Below are 19,603 nucleotides of genomic sequence, written 5' to 3' on the forward strand. Positions count from 1 at the left end.
GACCGTCCATAACCTCATCACCTCAGGGGACCTCCCATCCACCGCCTCCAACCTCATAGTCCCACAACCCCGCACCGCCCGCTTCTACCTCCTGCCCAAAATCCACAAACCTGACTGCCCCGGACGACCCATCGTCTCAGCCTGCTCCTGCCCCACCGAACTCATCTCCTCCTACCTCGACACGGTCCTGTCCCCATTAGTCCAAGAACTCCCCACCTACGTCCGTGACACCACCCACGCCCTCCACCTCCTCCAGGATTTCCGCTTCCCCGGTCCCCAACGCCTCATCTTCACCATGGACATCCAGTCCCTGTACACCTCCATCCCCCATCACGAAGGACTCAAAGCACTCCGCTTCTTCCTTTCCCGCCGTACCACCCAGTACCCTTCCACCGACACCCTCCTTCGACTGACTGAACTGGTCCTCACCCTGAACAACTTTTCTTTCCAATCCTCCCACTTTCTCCAAACAAAAGGAGTAGCCATGGACACCCGCATGGGCCCCAGCTATGCCTGCTTCTTCGTAGGGTATGTGGAACAATCCATCTTCCGCAACTACACTGGCCCCACCCCCCATCTTTTCCTCCGCTACATTGATGACTGTATCGGCGCTACCTCGTGCTCCCACGAGGAGGTTGAACAGTTCATCCACTACACTAACACCTTCCACCCCGACCTCAAATTCACCTGGACAGTCTCGGACTCCTCCCTCCCCTTCCTAGACCTTTCTGTTTCTATCTCAGACGACCGAATCAACACGGACATCTACTACAAACCGACCGACTCCCACAGCTACCTGGACTACACCTCCTCCCACCCCGCCCCCTGTAAAAACGCCATCCCATTCTCCCAATTCCTTCGTCTCCGCCGCATCTGCTCCCAGGAGGACCAGTTCAAAATACGCACAACACAGACGGCCTCCTTCTTCAAGGACCGCAATTTCCCCCCCGACGGGATCGACGATGCCCTCCAACGCATCTCCTCCACTTCCCGCTCCTCCGCCCTTGAGCCCCGCCCCTCCAACCGCCACCAGGACAGAACCCCACTGGTCCTCACCTACCACCCCACCAATCTCCATGTACAGCGCATCATCCGCCGTCACTTCCGCCACCTCCAAACGGACCCCACCACCAAGGATATATTTCCCTCCCCTCCTCTATCAGCTTTCCGTAGAGACCACTCCCTCCGCGACTCCCTTGTCAGATCCATACCCCCCACCAACCCAACCTCCACTCCCGGCACCTTCCCTTGCAACCGCAGGAGGTGCAACACTTGCGCCCACACCTCCCCCCTCACTTCTCTCCAAGGCCCCAAAGGAAACTTCCATATCCGCCACAGATTCACCTGCACCTCCACCCACATTATCTACTGCATCCGCTGCAGCCGGTGTGGCCTCCTCTATATTGGGGAGACAGGCCGCCTACTTGCGGAGCGATTCAGAGAGCACCTCTGGGCCACCCGGACGAACCAACCCAATCACCCTGTAGCACAGCATTTCAACTCCCCCTCCCACTCCACCGAGGATATGCAGGTCATTGGACTCATCCACCGCCAAACCACAACAACGCGACGGTCGGAGGAGGAGCGTCTTATCTTCCGACTGGGAACCCTCCAACCACAGGGGATGAACTTGGACTTCACCAGTTTCTTCATCCCCCCTCCCCCCACCTTGTCTCAGCCGAATCCCTCCAGCCCGGCACCGCCTTCCTGACCTGCAGTCTTCTTCTTGACCTCTCCGCCTCCACCCTACTCCGACCTATCACCCTCACCTTGACCTCTTTCCACCTATCACATTTCCAACGCCCCTCCTCCAAGTCCCTCCTCCCTACCTTTTATCTTCTCCTGCTGAACACTCTCTGCTCATTCCTGAAGAAGGGCATGTGCCCGAAACGTCGAATCTTCTGTTCCCTAGATGCTGCCTGACCTGCTGTGCTGTTCCAGCAATAAAGTTTCAGCTTCTCTCATCTTTCGTCAAACAACCTATTTTTCAAACTTTACTTCTCAACTTTAAAATCACAGTTCCAAACCAAAAGTGAGGAAACCAAAAGAAAAGTTTTGATTTTCACTGGGTCACACTGAATGGGAAGAGAGTTAGTCCATCAAAGTGGTCAGACTGTACAGTGAGGGTGGTACTCTATCACTGCATGTCTGTCCACTGTGTTGATGCTTCACACACTCGATGTTACAGTGTCTGAAATGGATGGTGATTGGTCAGTTCGAGTACAGCCAGTACCTGGGGCCAATGCTGCTGGGCCTGATTAGGCTGAGGAATGCTGGATGACCTTGGATCATTCCTGAAAAACATACAAGGAACATTAATATTCAGAGGAAGTTAATGGCATAATCCCAGGTCACAGTAACAAGAATCCTATCTTTTTGCTTATCCCCTCACAGGTCATGGGTCGGTCTGGCTGCTCCTAGTTGTCCATGAGAAGGTGGTGGGGAACTGTTGCTGGATCAAAATCTTGGAAATCCCTCCCTAAGGGCTCTGTGGCTCTTACCTCCAGAACACCGACTGGAGCAGTTCATGAAGGCAGCTCACCACCACCTTCTCAAGGGCAACTGAAGACAGGTAGTCAATGCTGGCCCAATCAGAGATGCTCACGACCGGTAAATGAATAAACAAAATGTTCAGATTTAGACACAAATCACCCATGTCACCCTTGAATAATTCACCATCAGAAACAGTTCTACCTTGGTACCAGAATGTACCAAAGCACCCAAGGGTCAGCTTTGAGCAACTGGTTACAAGGCAGGGAGGGAGGGTGTTGGAGATGAGGGGAAAATTCCTGCAAGGGCTTCCCATCTGCTGTAACTTTGGAGGATGCTGCAGAACATGGAAATCTTGGAAAGTGGGGGATGATCAGGAAATCACATTCCTACCCAGTGGAAATTCAGCTGCTCAGAGGGCAAGGGAGAAAAAGTAGGATTCACAAAAAAGTCCCTTTTATCCTCAGCACTCACTGCAAGTGATAACATTCCAATCTTTCCCTCCATAAAACAGCCATTACAACTCAAAGTGACCACTGTGAGAAAAATGGGGAACACTTTCGTTTTACACAAGGATGAATTGTAGATTGATTTGCAGACGAGAGATCACAGATGAACCTGGAGCTGGAGATTTACAAACAGCCAGAAATTGACCAACTCTGCTCAGAAATTATTTACCTGTCATTTACCTCTCACTTTCCCAGTGACTGTTTGAGCAACTTGTAAGAAGGAAAAAACACATTCGGAGCTCATCGGCAGGATGCTGCATTCTGTCTATGAAAAGGAAATATTCAATACAACCCTGAACTCGAGCATTTCTACTCAGCAAAAGTGAGGGCTTCCTGATGAAGGGCTTTTGCCCGAAACATCGATCCTCCTGCTCCTCGGATGCTGCCTGACCTGCGATGCTTTTCCAACACTACACTCTCGACTCAGGGCATTTCCACCACTACTCTCATGTCAGTCACTGACTATCTCACCTTTTCAAAGGTGTCGTTCTCTTGATTTGCTGTGAACACCCTAAAGAGAAAAAAAGATTCATAAATATTTTGTCAAATTATGAACAAATTTGTCACATTGTTTCCACAATTGGAAATGTTTCCCCCCATACACTTTCATCCCTTTATCCTCAAGAACTCTAACTCCTTCTTAAAAACATTCCTTGCTTTGGCCTCAACTGCTTTCTGTGGCAGGGAACTCCACAGGATCACAGTAACTCCAAAGGGATTGCTCTCCATGTCAATCCTGAATGGCCTACCCCATATCCTTTGACAGTGACCATTGGTTCTTGTCTCCCCGGTCATCGGAAACATCTTTCCTACATTTACCTAATTGAGTTTTATTAAAATTTCACACATTTCCCTGAGATCCCCCTCATTCTTCCAAACTCCAGTAAATGTAATCCTAACCGATCCAATCTCTCTTCATACATCAGCCCTGAAATCCCAGGAATCTGTCTGAGAAACCTTCATTGCACTCTGTCCAATGCCAGTACATCCTTCCTCAGATACTCCAGGTGTGGTTTCTCCAAAACCTTGTACAATTACAGCAAGACATTCCTGCTCCTGTATCAAAACTTCTCTCTATGAAGCCAAAATACAACTGAGAGAGATACGGAGGGAGAGGCCATGAAGGTAAGGATCAGAATTTAAACTTCTCAAGGTCTTCAGCACAGACATAACTGAGCTCAGGATTCTGAGGCCTTCAATATGCCTAAGCCATCCTGCCTGTTCAATTTGTTCAGCCAGACCAAAGACAGGTAATGAGGGCAGTCCCAAAACAGACCAGTGTCTGAACATTGCACTCTCTGCACAGGCCAGAAGAGGAGTCCATGTTACCATTCCTCCCCAAATATAGCTCTGTTACTCAGACTATCTGAGCCACCATGTATATGCCTTTATCCAGCAAACTCTCGAAAGCCACTTGAACAATAAAGCACACAAGACTATTGTGGTGAACTGCAACTTCCTTTCTGTTCTGTTTGAGAGTCTGTACAAAGTGGGAATGAATGCAAAAGATGTGATTTGTTATGATTATGTCAAATGGGAGTGAATGAAAAGACATTTTAGTGCATTGAGATTCAACAGTGATGGGAGGAGAATGGGGAGTGATCCATCAGAGTTCAATGGAATGGGTTTAAATGGATCTCCTTGTGAAACATCCTCAATGTTAAATCAATCACAAGAAAGCTCCATCCCAGGCAACATCCTGGTGAATCTCCTGTGCACCCCTCCGTCTGGTTATGTGAGAACGATACTGTTTTATTAAACCTCATTCTCCATGAACCCACCTCCTTTGTTCCTGAAGTTGATGAAGATTATGAAGCAGATGAGCAGGATGAGAAGCATTGGAATGACTGGCAGATATACAGTGGTGGGCTCAGTCCTCTTCACTGGAAAACAGCAAGAACAGCATTATTCAGGAATACCTCCATGTTGCTGCAGTGAAACCTGTAGCAGGGTTACACAGCAAGAGGTTAAATGTACAAACACAATGTTCTGCAATGGAGCAAACCAGTTCAACACTCTCACCTGCTGTTTCCCACAGACCAGGAATTTGCTCCCCTCCAAATACTTACCCCCTGAAATAATTATCGCCTGAAAGATCACTCTATTAAATTTATTTCCATTGGCCTTTCAGGCCGTGCATTGCAGATCAGAACAACCCCTGAAGGAGGCAACCGCTTAATTCTGTGACACAGAATATAAGGTTAGATGGATACTTTAAAACATTCTGCAGGGTATTTCCTGGACCCATCCTTGACTCACCAACACAAGGGCACCCATTACTGAGCACTGATCTAACATTCCACCCTGTCCTGTGCCCTACATGTAGGCCAGACCAAGTAAGGAAGGCAGATTTCATACTGTAAAGGACCTGACTGAGTCAGATGAGCTTTCCCAACTATCAACAGTGGTCACATGTGACCATAAGGTTAGCTTTTCATTTAAATTCCAAATGTTTAAAATTTCATTCACCTTTCACCTTCTGCTGTGGTAGGATTTGAACTCATGGCCCCAGACATGAGTGTCTGGATTAGTTACCCAGTGACAGTAGCATTATACCATCAACTCCATTTATAACCCATGTGTGAATGCAGGGTTAGGATAGGTCCCACGTGGCTGTGATGCCTCACACAGTCAGACAGAAACTGGGGAAATGTGCTTGCACTGATGGAACTATTCCTGATGAAGGTGTGAACACTTTCATTGTAACCAAGAGGGACACATTAGTCTGCAGCACCTTCCTGCTCGAGGAGATGATCTCATTGTCAGTTTAACTTTGGATCGTTTGGGGATTGGACTGAATGTTCTGAGTGTGTCAATGCCTTTCAATACTGACATCAGAATGTACCTAAAAGGAACAACACATCAAATTACATTAACTGTTTAAAAAGTCAAATTTCAAACACAAATGCAAAATACTGCAGATGTTGGAAATTAGAAATAAAAATCAAAATGCTGTAAATACTCAGCAGGCCAGACCCCACCTGCGGAGAGAAACAGGGTTTATATTTTAGTTTCAATGACCAAATCATTAAACATTTGCATAACCTGCTACAGTCTCACTGTACACCCTCTACAGACTGAATACTTTTTAATATTCATTCAATTACGGGATGAGAAGGACATTGGGTAGGGCAGCGTTTATTACCCATCCCTATTAGTTAAGAATAAACCACATTGCTGTGTGTCTGGAGTCACAAGTAGGCCAGGCCAGGTTAGGATGAAAGTTCCCTTCACAAAAGATCATTAGTGAACCAGATGGGTTTTTACAACAATAAACAGTGGTCACATAGTCAGCTTTTCACTCTTACTTTGAGAATTTTATAATTTCGAATTCCACATCTGCCATGGTAGGATTTGAATCCTTCTGCCCAGAACATTACCTGGGTGTTGGATTAACCATCCATCGATAATACCATCAATTGTTGTCCCCCCACAATGATTTCTTACCATAAACCCACACCTGAGTCTCCTTCTGGATCAGATACTGAGAATCAGGTTCTGATCTGTACTCCACCAGACACAGGTAAGTGTGATTGTCCCTCACTCTCAGCTGGTTTATCCAGGTTGAGGCATTTCCCTCCTCTGGGTTCCCGATGAGCTCATACCGATTTCCATCGTGTACAGTTGTCCAAGTTCCCTGTGATTGGGCTCTAAATGTAATGACGTGTTGATAGGGCTCCTTCCTCATCCAGGTAACAGTGGTCAGGGTTTGGGAGTCCCAGCTCCTGAAGATACAGGGTAAAGTAACTGAATCTCCCTCTGTCCCACTCACCACTGAGGCATTTCCCTGAGCAGCTGAGGCAAGGACAAACATCAGAATGGATGAGGTCAGTGCCCAGAAGTTCTGAATTCAGTTTGTTCCATTTCTTTCAACTTCACAATCAGATGAGTAATTAAACACCCCACACATATTTCTCACAAGTCTGGAACAGGCTATTATAGCTCCCTAGAGGAATCACCATGATGAAAATCACTCACTTTCAACCCCCTCATTTTGATTTACTCATTCATGGGATACTTTCAGATTAGAAAAAGGACTGAACCCACATGAATTCATTCATTCTGGGCCCAACAGCCCTCCCAACTTCACTAAAAATGATTGTTTTTCATTCCCCAGCCCTATACTCCAGTCTGTGCTCCTTCACTCTGTCCTGAAATCCCATTCCAATGATTGAACAGGTGTCTGTGTGAAGGTGAACATTCCTGATATTAACCTGAACATAGTCTTTCACTAATTCCCAACCATAACCTATGTCATGAACACAGTTCGATTGAGGTCTGTTGAAGATTTCCCTCAGCACCGACCACTTCTATGAGTTTTAGGGGATGGTGGTGTTGGGATGCTTGGGGAGGCAGGGGGAGGAATTAGCTCCATGCTGTACCAGCTTTATAAATTAATCATCCTCGGAAAGGAGGAATCTCTCTCGATCTCCATCCTAATGTGAAATGAGTTTCAGATTCACCCACATCCTCTCAGCATCTACTCCCTCAAGACCCCTCAGGATCTTGCAAGTTTCAATAAAGTCATTTCTCAATCTTCAGCAATGAGCAGCCCCCAACTGGCTCTGAACCAATCAGGATGGGAAGGTAACAACACTCTGACATTCTCAGCCAATGAGAGGTAGGGAGGTGGCACTTCACATATTCTCGGCCAATGAGACCTGAAGTTCCACAATGTGCTCACTCAGTAAGGGATTGGAAGGTACTTGCCCTGTCTTGTCCTCAGTCAATGCCAATTATTGGATTGACGACAAGAAGGAGGTCATTTAACCCACTGGGTCCTGGTTAGCTCCACATGGAACAATCCAGGTGAGACCCACTCATCTGCTCGATTCACCCTCCAAGCCCTGCCAGTTCACTTCCTTCAAGGGCCTATCAGGTTTAATTCTGAAATCAATGACTGTCTCCACACGCCCCTCTGCTGATGTTGGTGACTGTCAGTTGTCAGCACTCACTGCGTAAACATTTCTCTCTCACATTCTCGATGCACCTGTTCTAAAGGAAATGCACAACAGAAATGTGGAGGCTCTTTAAGGAGCACTTGTTGAGAGTGTTGGATAACTTTGTCCTAATGAGACAGGCAAAGAATGGTAAGGTGAAGGAGCCTTGGATGACAAGAGAAGAGGAGCTTCTCATCAAGAGGAAGAAGGAAGCTTATGTAAGGTTGAGGAAGCAAGGATCTGGCACAGCTTTCGAGGATTACAGGGTAGCTAGGGAAGAACTCAAAAATGGACTGAAGAGAATTAGGAGGCGGCACAAAAAAGCTTTGGTGGGAAGGATCAGAGAAAACACAAAGGCATTCTATATTTAGATGAGGAATAGGAGAATGACCAGAGAGAGGGTAGGGCCAATCAGGGATAGTGGAGGGAATTTGTGCCTGGAGTCTGAGGAGGTAGGGGAGGCCCTAAATGAGTTTTTTGCTTCAGTATTCACTCGATATAGGCACCTTGTTGATAATGAGAACACCATGGACCAGGTTAATAGGCTTGAGCAGATTGATGTTAAGAAAGTGGATGTGCTAGAAATTCTGGGAAGCATCAAGAGAGATAAGTGTCCAGGGCCAGATCAGATATATCCAAGGTTACTACGGGAAACAAGGAATGAGATTGATCTCTGAATCCTCACTCTCCATGGGAGTAGTAATGGATGATTGGAGGGAGGCGAATGTTGTTCCTCTATTCAAGAAAAGGAATAGAAAAATCTCTGGGAATTACAAACCTGTCAGTCTGACGTCTGTGGTAAGCAACTTACTGGAAAGGATTTAGGACTATTTGGAAGAACATAGTTTGGTTAAAGATTGTCAGCGTGGCTTTGTGAGGGGCAGGTGATGCCTCACAAGCCTGATTGGGTTCTTTGAGGATGTGATGAGATAAATTGATGAAGGTCGAGCAGTGGATGTGGTGTTTATGGATTTCAGTAAGGCATTTGATAGTCGATTAATTCAGACAGTTAGGAGGTATGAGATACATGGAAATGTGGCTGTCTGGATACAAAATTGGCTCGCTGAATGAAGACAGCAAGTGGTAGTGAATGGAAAGTATTCCACCGAGAAGCCAGTGACCAGTGGTGTTCCACAGGGATCTGTTCTTGGGCCTCTGCTCTTTGTAGTTTTTATAAATGACACGAATGATGACGTATCAGGGTTGGTTAGTAAGTTTGCCGATGCCGGTGGTGTTATAGTGAGTGTAGAGTGCTGTTGGAGGCTACAACAAGCCATTGACAGATGCAGATCTGGGCTGAGAAGTGGCAGATGGAGTTCAACCTGAATAAATGCGAAGTGGTGCATTTTGAAAGTTCGACTTTGAATGCTGAATACAAGGTTAAAGACAGGATTCTTGACAGTGTGGAGGAACAGAGAATCTTGGGGTCCATGTCCATAGATCCCTCAATGTTGCCACCCAAGTTGATAGCATTGTGAAGAAGGCGGATGGTGTTTTGGCTTTCATTAACGGAGGGAGTTGAGTTTAAGAGTCGCAAGGTTTTGCTGCAGCTCTATAAAATCCTGGTTAGACCACACTTGGAATATTGTGTCCAGTTCTGGGTTGCCTCATTACTGGAAGGATGTAGATGCTTTAGAGAGGATGCAGAGGAGATTTGCCAGGATACACCCTGGATTGGACGACTTGTCTTATGAAGAGAGGTTGGGTGAGCGAGGGCTTTTTGCACTGGAGAGAAGCAGGAAGATAGGTGACTTGATAGAGATATACAAGGTAATGAGAGGCATAGATAGAGTAGATAGCCAGAGACTCTTCTCAAGGCAGAAATGGCTGTCACAAGGGGTCATCATTTTAAGGTGATTGGAGGGAGGTATAGGGGAGATGTCAGAGGTAGTTTATTTATGCAGAGACTCGTGGATATGTGGAAGGCAGTGGTAGTAAAGTCAGAAACATTAGGGATATTCCAGCGACTGTTAGACAAACACAAGGATGGCAGGAGATTGAGGGTGTGGAGGATATTTTGATCTAATATTAAGATAATTGCTCAGCACAACATCGTGGGCTGAAGGGCCTGTACTGTACTGTACTGTTCTGTGTTCTATGTAACATACAAGGCTATGGAGCAAACGCTGGAAAGTTGGACGGTTTCAGACTTAGAGCGATGTTTTTGTTGGTGTAGAATGCATGGGCTCAAGGGCCTCTTCCATCCTGTCTAATTCTATCATTGTATGGATCAGCCTTCCATATGGTTCCTTCCATAAGTAACAAAAACGGCAATAAGATGTTGTGGGAGTAATCCATAGGACCCATAGCAGTAGCTATATGGTGGGTGTCATGGACCAGGCCACACCCCCTCAAAACATTTCAGGAACTTCGCCCAGACCCTAACTTATTGAGTTGTTTTAAACAAATGTCGATTGGATAATCCAGGAGAGATGCAGCTGGCCCAACCACTCACTTTTAAAGAAAACAGTATTTATTTACACACGAACAAAAGAAAAACACATTTAGAATCCCAGAATTATTTAAAAACCCAATCGCCTCGATTGCAACTGAATGATGCTGTTCCAAATACTTGAAACGTCCCCATAAACACTCTCTTGGCAAAAAAACTACAATCAAACACTGGTTCACACAGGAGAGATGTCAGAGAGAGAGAGAGGGAGAGAGAGGATCAACATGGAGCTGTTTCTTTGTCCAGCAACCTCATAAAACTGACTGCTTGCTAAAACCAAACCAAACCAGAAAAAGCTGAGCTGGAATAACTGGCGACTTCCCTTTCATTGCATAATTCTTTTCTGTTCTAATTTGAAAGGCTGATTTCTGAGGCAGTATCTGTTATGTATAATCAAATAGGCCCTAAAACTTCTCTGTTTACAACCCCTCTCAAAAAACCAAGGACAGAATATCCTTGTCAAAGGAGCAGTATTGTCACAGTGGGGACGGGAATAAATCAGCAGATAGTAAGGGCATGTAACAGAAGCAGTACATTAATCATGGGTGGCTTTAATCTTCATGCATATTGGGATAGTCAGATTAGCAGAGGGAGCCATGAGGAAGAATTCAGAGACATATTGAAGGCAGTCTCCGAGAACAATGTTCTGTAGATCCAACCAGGGATCAGGCTAGTTTGGGTTTGGTGATGTGTCATGATTCAGGTTTAATAAACGATGCCAGAGTGAGAAATACCCTGGAATCTGTCACCATAAAACGATAGAATTTAATACTCAGTTTGAGGGGGAGGAGCTTTAGTTGGCAGTAACTGTGCTGAGCTTATTGAAGGGAATGAGGGCAGAACTGGCTGGAGTGAGCTGTAGGAGCAGGATAGCAGCAAAAACAGCTGAGGAACAACGCAGACTTGGAACAAAATAGTTCATGGCTCCACAGCAAAGGGACAATCCAGTGAGAAGAAGCATTCTGGGAAGTGGATAAGCCAATCAGGGTTAACCAGGGAAGTTCAGTATAGTATCGAGTTGAAAGAAGGAACATATAACGTGACAAATACTAATGGTAAACCAAAGAAATTTTAACAATCAACAAAAGATGACCAAATTATAATAAAGTCAGAGAAAATACACTCTGAGTGTAAACTTGCAAGTAAAATCATGAGAGAGAGAGAGAGTGTGCGAGAGAGCAAATATCTAAAAAGGAAGAAAAGGGCCAGAGTGACCACAGACCCCTTCGAGAGTAAGGTCTGGGAAATAATCATCAGGAACAAGAAATGGGAGAGGAGCTGAATAAATCATTTTTAGCAGTTTCCACAGTAAAAGGCATGAAAAGCATCCCAAACTTAATAACTATTCAAGGGCAAAAGGACAAGAATAAATACAATAAATACAAGTATGCTGTTTTGGAAATTGTAGGGAGTGATGGGCTCTCAGAGGAAGCAGCACGGGCAGCCAACTTTCTGGGACTGAGACTGGCTCGACTGTAACGGGGGGTAGGTCAAGTTCCAAGTGAGTCTCCAGTCAGAGGCACAGATAGTCGTTTCAGTGGGCTGCAGTGAGATATCAGAATGGTGTCTTGCCTCCTCAGTGCCAAGGTCAAGACTGTCTCGGAGAGGGTGCAGAATATTCTTAAAGGGAAGGGGGAGACCAACAGGAGGTTGTTGTACACATTAGAACCAATGAGATAGGAAGAGAAAAAGATTGGATTGTGAGGAGAGAATATAGTAAGATAGGCAGGAGACTAAAAAGTAGGTCCTTGAGTGCAGTAATATTTGGATTATTCCTGGTACCACGTGCAAGTGATCCTACGAATAGGAGGATAAAGCAGATAAATGATTGGCTGAGAAGCTGGTACAGGGGAGAATACAAACTTTCAGATCATTAGAATCTCTTCTGGGGTAGAAGTGTCCTTTATAAGAAAGACGAGTTGAAGCTGTACAGGAAGGAGAGATTTACTGGAGCCAACCAGGATGGAAGTGAAAGGTGAGGGTTGTGGGGGATTGCAGGGTGATAGTGAGAAAAGGGATCATTCTGAGATGGTGCACTTGGGAAAAGGAACAAGTCAAGTAGTCAGTGCAGGCAGGAGCAAAGCAGAGAACAAGATCGAACTGATCAATTAGCATGCACTTATTACAATGTAAGCAGACTGAGATGTGAGGCAGATGAACTCAGGGCATGGTTGGGAAGATGAGACTGGGATATCACAACTATTACAGAAACATAGCGCAGGGATGATCAGGACTGACAGCTTCATGTTCCACGATTGTATCAATGATTTGAATTTGAATACAGGAGCTATGTTTAGTACGTTTGCAGATGACACCAAAATCGGTGGTATACTGAACAGCAAAGAAGGTTATCTCAGAGTGCAACAGGACTTTGATCAGATGGGACGATGGGCTGAGGAATGGCAGATACAGTTTAATTTAGAAGAATGTGAGATGTTACCTTTTAGTCGGGCAAATCAGTGCAGGCCTTATACACTCAGTGATAAGGTCCTGGGGAGTGTTGCTGAACAAAGAGGTCTTGTTCTTTGAAAGTGGAGTCACAGGTAGACAGGGGACTGAAGAGGGTGTTTGGTATGCTTGCCTTTCTTGGTCAGTGCATTGAGTGTAAGAGTTGGGAGGTCATGTTGTTACTCAACAGGACACTGGCTAGGCCACTTTTGAAATACTGCATTCACTTTTAGTCTCCCTGCTATCGGAAAGACTTTGTGAAATTCAAAAAGGTTCAGGAAGTATATGGAAGGATGTTGCCAGGGTTGGAGTGTTTGAATATAGGGATAGACTGGATAGGTTTGGGCTGTTTCCCCTGGTGCATCAGAGGCTGAGGGCTGAGCTTTTAGAAGTTCATAAAATCATGTGGGGCATGGATGGGGTGAATAGTCAAGGTCTTTTCCCCAGGGTACGGGAGTCCAAAACTAGAGGGCAGAGGTTTAAGGGGATAGGGGAAAGATTTAAATGGGACCTTTTACATGCAGAGGGTGATGCCTGTATGAATAGGAGGGTTTAGAAGGAAATGGGCCAAGTGCTATCAAATGAGACTGGATTAATTAGGATATCTGGTTGCCGGGGATGAGTTGGGCTGAAGGGTCTGTTTCCATGCTGTATATGTCTCTATGTCTAATAACTATCATGACAGAAAAACCGCGAAGGAAACTGATGGAGTTAAAGACCAATTGGTCCCCTGGACCTGACTGGATGAATCTAGAGTATTAAAGGAAGTTATTGAAGAGACAATAAACACACAGGTGTTAAACTTCCAAGAATCTTTGGAAAGGTCCCAGAGAATTGGAAATCTCCCAAAGTAACACTCTTGTGTTTCAAGGAAAGGAGACAGAAAACAAACTTACCCAATGTGTCCATCACTTGGAGTTCTGAAGCAATGTGGTCTCACTGGGGATGGCGGATGTTTCCTTTCAAGATGGCAGGAAAAAAGAAGGGACTGCATCAGGCAGCAGGCTGGATATAGTTTACTGGGACATTGCGACAAGGTTTCCATCAACTACAGTAACAAACATCTGGTTAGACTTCTGAAGGTCACTGTGTGGATAGCTGAGTACAATACATGATGCGTTGCTGGAAAAGCGCAGCAGGTCAGGCAGCATCCAAGGAGCAGGAGAATCGACGTTTTGAGCATGAGCCCTTCTTCAGGAATCTTCTTCTTGAAGAAGGGCTCATGCCCGAAACGTCGATTCTCCTGCTCATTGGATGCTGCCTGACCTGCTGCGCTTTTCCAGCAACACATTTTCAGCTCTGATCTCCAGCATCTGCAGTCCTCACTTTCTCCTACAATACATGATGGAATGCCGTGCAAATTGGGAGAAGGAGAGTGAGAATTGGGGGCGTAATTTGAGATAAATACATCAGCAAAAATGAAAGTGAAAAAATGGGGATGCAGAAAATTGGAAATAAAAAGAAGGTGCTGGAGAAACTCAGCAGGTCTGGCATCCTATGTGGAGTCAGAAACAGAGTTAACATTTCAGGCCAATAACTTTCCATCAGATATGTTGCTCCAAGTGCTGTGTTTGAAGCAAATTAAGCATTTCCACGGCATAGTCTTGGCAATCTCATCAGGGAAATAGACAAGGCCTTTTTCCTGGTGTGGGAAAGTTTAGAACGAGAGGGCATAAGTTTAGGCTGAGAGGGGAAACATTTAAAATGGACATAAGGGGCAACTTTTTCACGCTGAAGGTGGTGCGTGTATGGAATGAGATGTCAGACGAAGTGGTGGAGGCTGGTACAATTACAAAATTTAAAAGGCATCTGGATAGGTATATGAATAGGAAGGGTTTAGAGAGACATGGCCCAAGCACTGGCAAAAGGGACGAGATTAATTTAGGAAATCTGGTCAGCATGGATGAGTTGGACCGAAGGGTCTGTTTTCGTGCTGAACATCTCTATGACTCTGTAGAGCAACTAGCTAATGACTGTTATTGGGAAAATGTGAGATCAAAACTAAGGATGTCTTGGCAGAACATTTAGAAATGTATAATATGAGCAAGCAGAGTCAACATGACTTCATAAAGGGGAAATTATCTTGAATTCTTTGAGGTGGTGACAAGTTGGATAGATAAAGGGGAATCGGTGGATGTTTCATATGTTTTTAAAATATATTTCAAAAGGTGCAACACATTAAACTCCTTAATGCGATTAGATTCTATGGTGCTGGTGGTAGTATACGAACATGGAGAGAGAATTGACTAACTGTTAGAAAACAGAGAGTTGGGATAAGACGGGAGTGGTATCCAGCCAGCAAACTGTAATTAGTGGTGTATCACAGGATCTGAGATGAGGCCACATTTATTAAAATATACATTAATGATTTGGACGAGGTCAGTGAATGTACTGGAGCCAAGTTTGCTGATGACAAAAATGTAGGTGAGAAGGCAAGTGATGAGGATGAAATAAAGAAGCTGCAGAGAGATGTCGACAGGTTAAATAAGTGGGAAAAACTTGGCAGTTGGAATATAATATGGAAAATGTAAGGTTATACATTTGGCACAAAGAATAGAGAGGCTGAATATTAGTGAAACAGAGAAAGCCTGCAGAAAGTTACACAACAGAAGAATATGGAAGTTTCACAAAAACATTCAGCAGAGAGTAGGGAAGGTCAATGGAATGCTGACCTTTATTTCAAATGGAATAGAATTTTAAAGTGGGGAGGTTTTACCAGACACTAGTTAGCTCACAGCTGGAATATTGTGGATAGTTTTGGTCCCTTATCAAAGGAAAGAGAAACTGGCATTGGAGGCAGTCCAGAGAAGATTCAATTAGTTGATGCCAGGTAGGGAGGGGCTGTCTTATGGGCAGCGTTTGACAAGATTGAGCCTGTGCTTGATGGATTACAGAAGAATGACAAGTGACCACATTGAGACATTAAAGATGCTTCGGGTGCTTGATAAGGTGGGTGCAGCGTGGTTGTCCCCATTGTCAGGAACAGAGGGCATCAGCTCAGAATGAGGGGTTACACATTTCAGATGAGAGGAAAGTTTTCTCTAAGAGGGTAGTGAATCTCTGGACTACTTTACCACAGACAGCAGTTAATGTTGGGTCATTAAGTATAGCCAAGGCTGAGATAGACAAATGTTTAATCATTCACGGAATCGAGGTTTGTGAAGATAAAGCAAGAATGGGGAATTGACGTTTATCATCTCAGTCATGATCTCATTGAATGTGGAACAGACTCAATGGGCTGAATGGCCTTCTTCTGTTCCTATGTCTTATGGGCTCCCTGCCTCAGTTCTCAACACTTCCATTTCTGAAACCTGGAAATCCCATTTGCTTTTCCAACCACATTCTCAAACATGTCCTGACATCTTCAAAAACCGATGCACTCTGACCACCGACTTCCTTTATCCAGATCCCTCCTTGAGATCCCTGTTATTGGCTCCATATTGCCCATAGGGAACATGGAACCAGGTGGATCTTGGAGCTTGCATCCTTGGTGATGTTTTCTCTGGTCCCTACCTCAGAACACTGAAGCCAGTTTGAACACAACAAATTAGCCAGTTGATGGGAGACTGTGGGAAGTTTCAGACACAGTGATGGAATGGTCCATAAATCCCAGCCTCATCTCTCTCTCTCTCTCCTTCTCACTGTCTCCTGCCTGAGACCAACTGAAAGAGCCCAAGAGAAGGAGCCAACCCGAGAGCTCCCGGTCCAGGTGGACCCTGTTTCCATTGTGCCATTGGGACAGTGACACCACTCAAACATTGTTCCTTACCTTCAACTTCCTGCGTTGTTGGAGGCGTTGTTTGAAAACTATCAATATTGAGCTCCACACGACACTGATAGGGACCAGCATCCTCCTGGCTCAGTCCCACCATCATTATTGAGACATCGTTGTTGCTGATGCTCCCCATGAATCTGAATCCCGCTGTATCACATTCTCACACAGCTCACCCTGGGAATGGTCTGGATCAGGATATATACAGGTAAAGATAGCACCTGTGCCAGATTTAATCCATATGATGGAGCTGGTGAGTGTGAGGTGAGTGTCAGGGTGGGTGAAGCTGCAGGGTAAGACAGCGGAGCCTCCTTCCTCAGCCCCCACTCCATCCACGACTGTCATTGACCAATCAAGGGCCAACCAAGGACAGTAGTGGGAAGTTGTGTGTGGAGTCAGAGGAGATAGGGGAAGAACTAAATGAATATTTTTCGACAGTATTCTCTCTAGAAAATGACAATGTTGTCAAGGAGAATACTGAGATACAGGCTACTAGGCTAGGTGGGATTGAGGAGAAAGTGAGGTCTGCAGATGCTGGAGATCAAAGTTGAAACTTTATTGCTGGAACAGCACAGCAGGTCAGGCAGCATCCAGGGAACAGGAGATTCGACGTTTCGGGCACAGGCCCTTCTTCAGGAATTAGGTGGGATTGAGGTTCACAAGGAAGGGGTATTAGCAATCCTGCAGAGTGTGAAAATAGTTAAGTCCCCCGGGACGGATGGGATTTATCCTGGGATCCTCTGGGAAGCCAGGGAGGAGATTGTCGAGCATTTGACATTGTTCTTTAAATCATCATTGTCTACAGGAATAGTGCCAGAAGACTGGAGGATAGCAAATATGGTTCACCCATTCAAGAAGGGGAGTAGAGACAACCCTGGTAATTATAGACCAGTGAGCCTTACTTCAGTTGTTGGTAAAGTGTTGAAAAAGGTTATAAGAGATAGGATTGATATCATCTAGAAAAGAATAATTTGATTCGGAATAGTCATCACGGTTTTGTGAAGAGTAGGTCGTGCCTCACAAACCTTATTGAGTTCTTGGAGAAGGTGACCAAACAGGTAGATGAGAGTAAACCGGTTGATGTGGTGTATATGGATTTCAGCAAAGCGTTCGATAAGATTCCCCACAGTAGGCTATTGCACAAAATGCGGAGAAATGGAATTGTGGGAGATAAAGCTGTTTGGATCAGTAAATGGCTTGCTGAAAGAAGACAGAAGGTGGTGGCTGATGGGAAATGTTCATCCTGGAGTCCAGTTACTAGTGGTGTACCGCAAGGGTCGGTGTTGGGTCCACTGCTGTTCGTCATTTTTACAAATGACCTGGATGAGTGCGTGGAAGGGTGGGTTAGTAAATTCGCAGATGACACTAAGGTCGGTGGAGTTGTGGATAGTGACGAAGGATGTTGTAGATGATAGAAACACATAGATAAGTTACAGAGCTGGGCTGAGAGGTGGCAAATGGAGTTTAATGCGGACAAGTGTGAGGTAATTCACTTTGGTCGGAGTAACCGGAATGCAAAGTACTGGGCTAATGGTAAGATTCTTGGTAGTGCAGATGAGCAGAGAGATCTCGGTGTCCATGTACACAGATCCTTGAAACTTGCCACCCAGGTTGACATGGTTGTTAAGAAGGCATACAGTGTTTTAGCTTTTATTAATAGAGGGATCGATTTCCGGAGCTATGAGGTTATGCTACAGCTGTACAAAACTCTGGTGCGGCCGCACTTGGCGTATTGTGTACAATTCTGGTCACCACATTATAAGAAGGATGTGGAAGCTTTGGAAAGGGTGCAGAGGAAGTTTACTAGAATGTTGCTTGGGATGGAGGGAAGGTCTTACGAGGAAAGGCTGAGGGATTTGAGGCTGTTTTTGTTAGAGAGAAGAAGGTTGAGAGGGGACTTAATAGAGAAATAAAAGATAATCAGAGGGTTAAATAGGGTGGACAGGGAAAGCCTTTTTCCAAGAATGGTGACGGCGAGCATGAGGGGGCATAGCTTTAAATTGAGGGGTGATAGGTATAGGACAGATGTCAGAGGTAGTTTCTTTACTCCGAGAGGAGTAAGGGTATGGAATGCTTTGCCTGCAACGGTAGTAGATTCGCCTGCTTGAAGTGCATTTAAGTCGTCATTGGACAAACATATGGACGTACATGGAATAGTGTAGGTTAGATGGGCTTCAGATTGGTATGACTGGTCGGCGCAACATCGAGGGCCGAAGGGCCTGTACTGCGCTGTAATGTTCTATGTTCTATGTTCTCACCCTTAGCAGAAACCACTGTGAGGCGAAAGACAGGGAGAGAGAGGATATGAACACAGCACTGGGTCAGACATCAGTGTGTGGAACTGCAACTTGGAGACTCTATTCTGAGTGTGTTATTTAGTGAGAACAGGGTTCGCAGCTATAATGAGAGGTAGTGAACAAATAGTAATGAAAATTCATGAGCAATCCAATACACTGGGGACAGAGTTTCAGTTCCCACCATGGCAGCTGCTGGAAATTCAATTCAGTTATTACATCAGGAATTAAACACCAGTCTAATGGGAACCATGAAACCATGATCAATTGTTGGAAAAAATCCATCTGGTTCACTGATGTTCTTTAGAAAAGGGAAATACCGTCCTTACCCACTCTGACCTGCATGTGACTCCAGTCCCACAGCAACAGATTCAACTCTGAAACTCCCACATCAATGGCAAAGGGAGACACTGAGTTTGGATGAAACCAGTACAAAATGTGAAAGGAAAGTTATAGGTATGTGCAGCATAGAACCAGACCCTTCAGTCCAACTTGTCCATGCCCATCAGATATCCGGAATATCTTTTCTGAACCCTTTTGAGTTTCTCAACATCTTTCCTACAGCAGGGAGGCCAGAGATGAATGCAGTATTCCAAAAGTGGTCTAACCAGCAACCTGTACAGCCATGACAAGACCTCCTCATTCCTATACTCAGTGCATTCAACAATAAAAGTGAGTTTACCAAATGCTTCCTTCAT

At 45.2% G+C, this 19,603-nt stretch overlaps 1 pseudogene; it reads right to left on the reverse strand.

Moving 5' to 3' along the window:
- Positions 1-2,168: 2,168 nt before the first annotated feature.
- LOC148152017 (polymeric immunoglobulin receptor-like) lies at positions 2,169-18,592 on the reverse strand (annotated as a pseudogene).
- Positions 18,593-19,603: the final 1,011 nt, after the last annotated feature.

The sequence above is a fragment of the Chiloscyllium plagiosum genome, unplaced genomic scaffold (genome assembly GCF_037043375.1).
Source record: "Chiloscyllium plagiosum isolate Xiang-an unplaced genomic scaffold, Cpla_swu_hap1 HiC_scaffold_2, whole genome shotgun sequence".
Lineage (NCBI taxonomy): Eukaryota > Metazoa > Chordata > Chondrichthyes > Orectolobiformes > Hemiscylliidae > Chiloscyllium > Chiloscyllium plagiosum.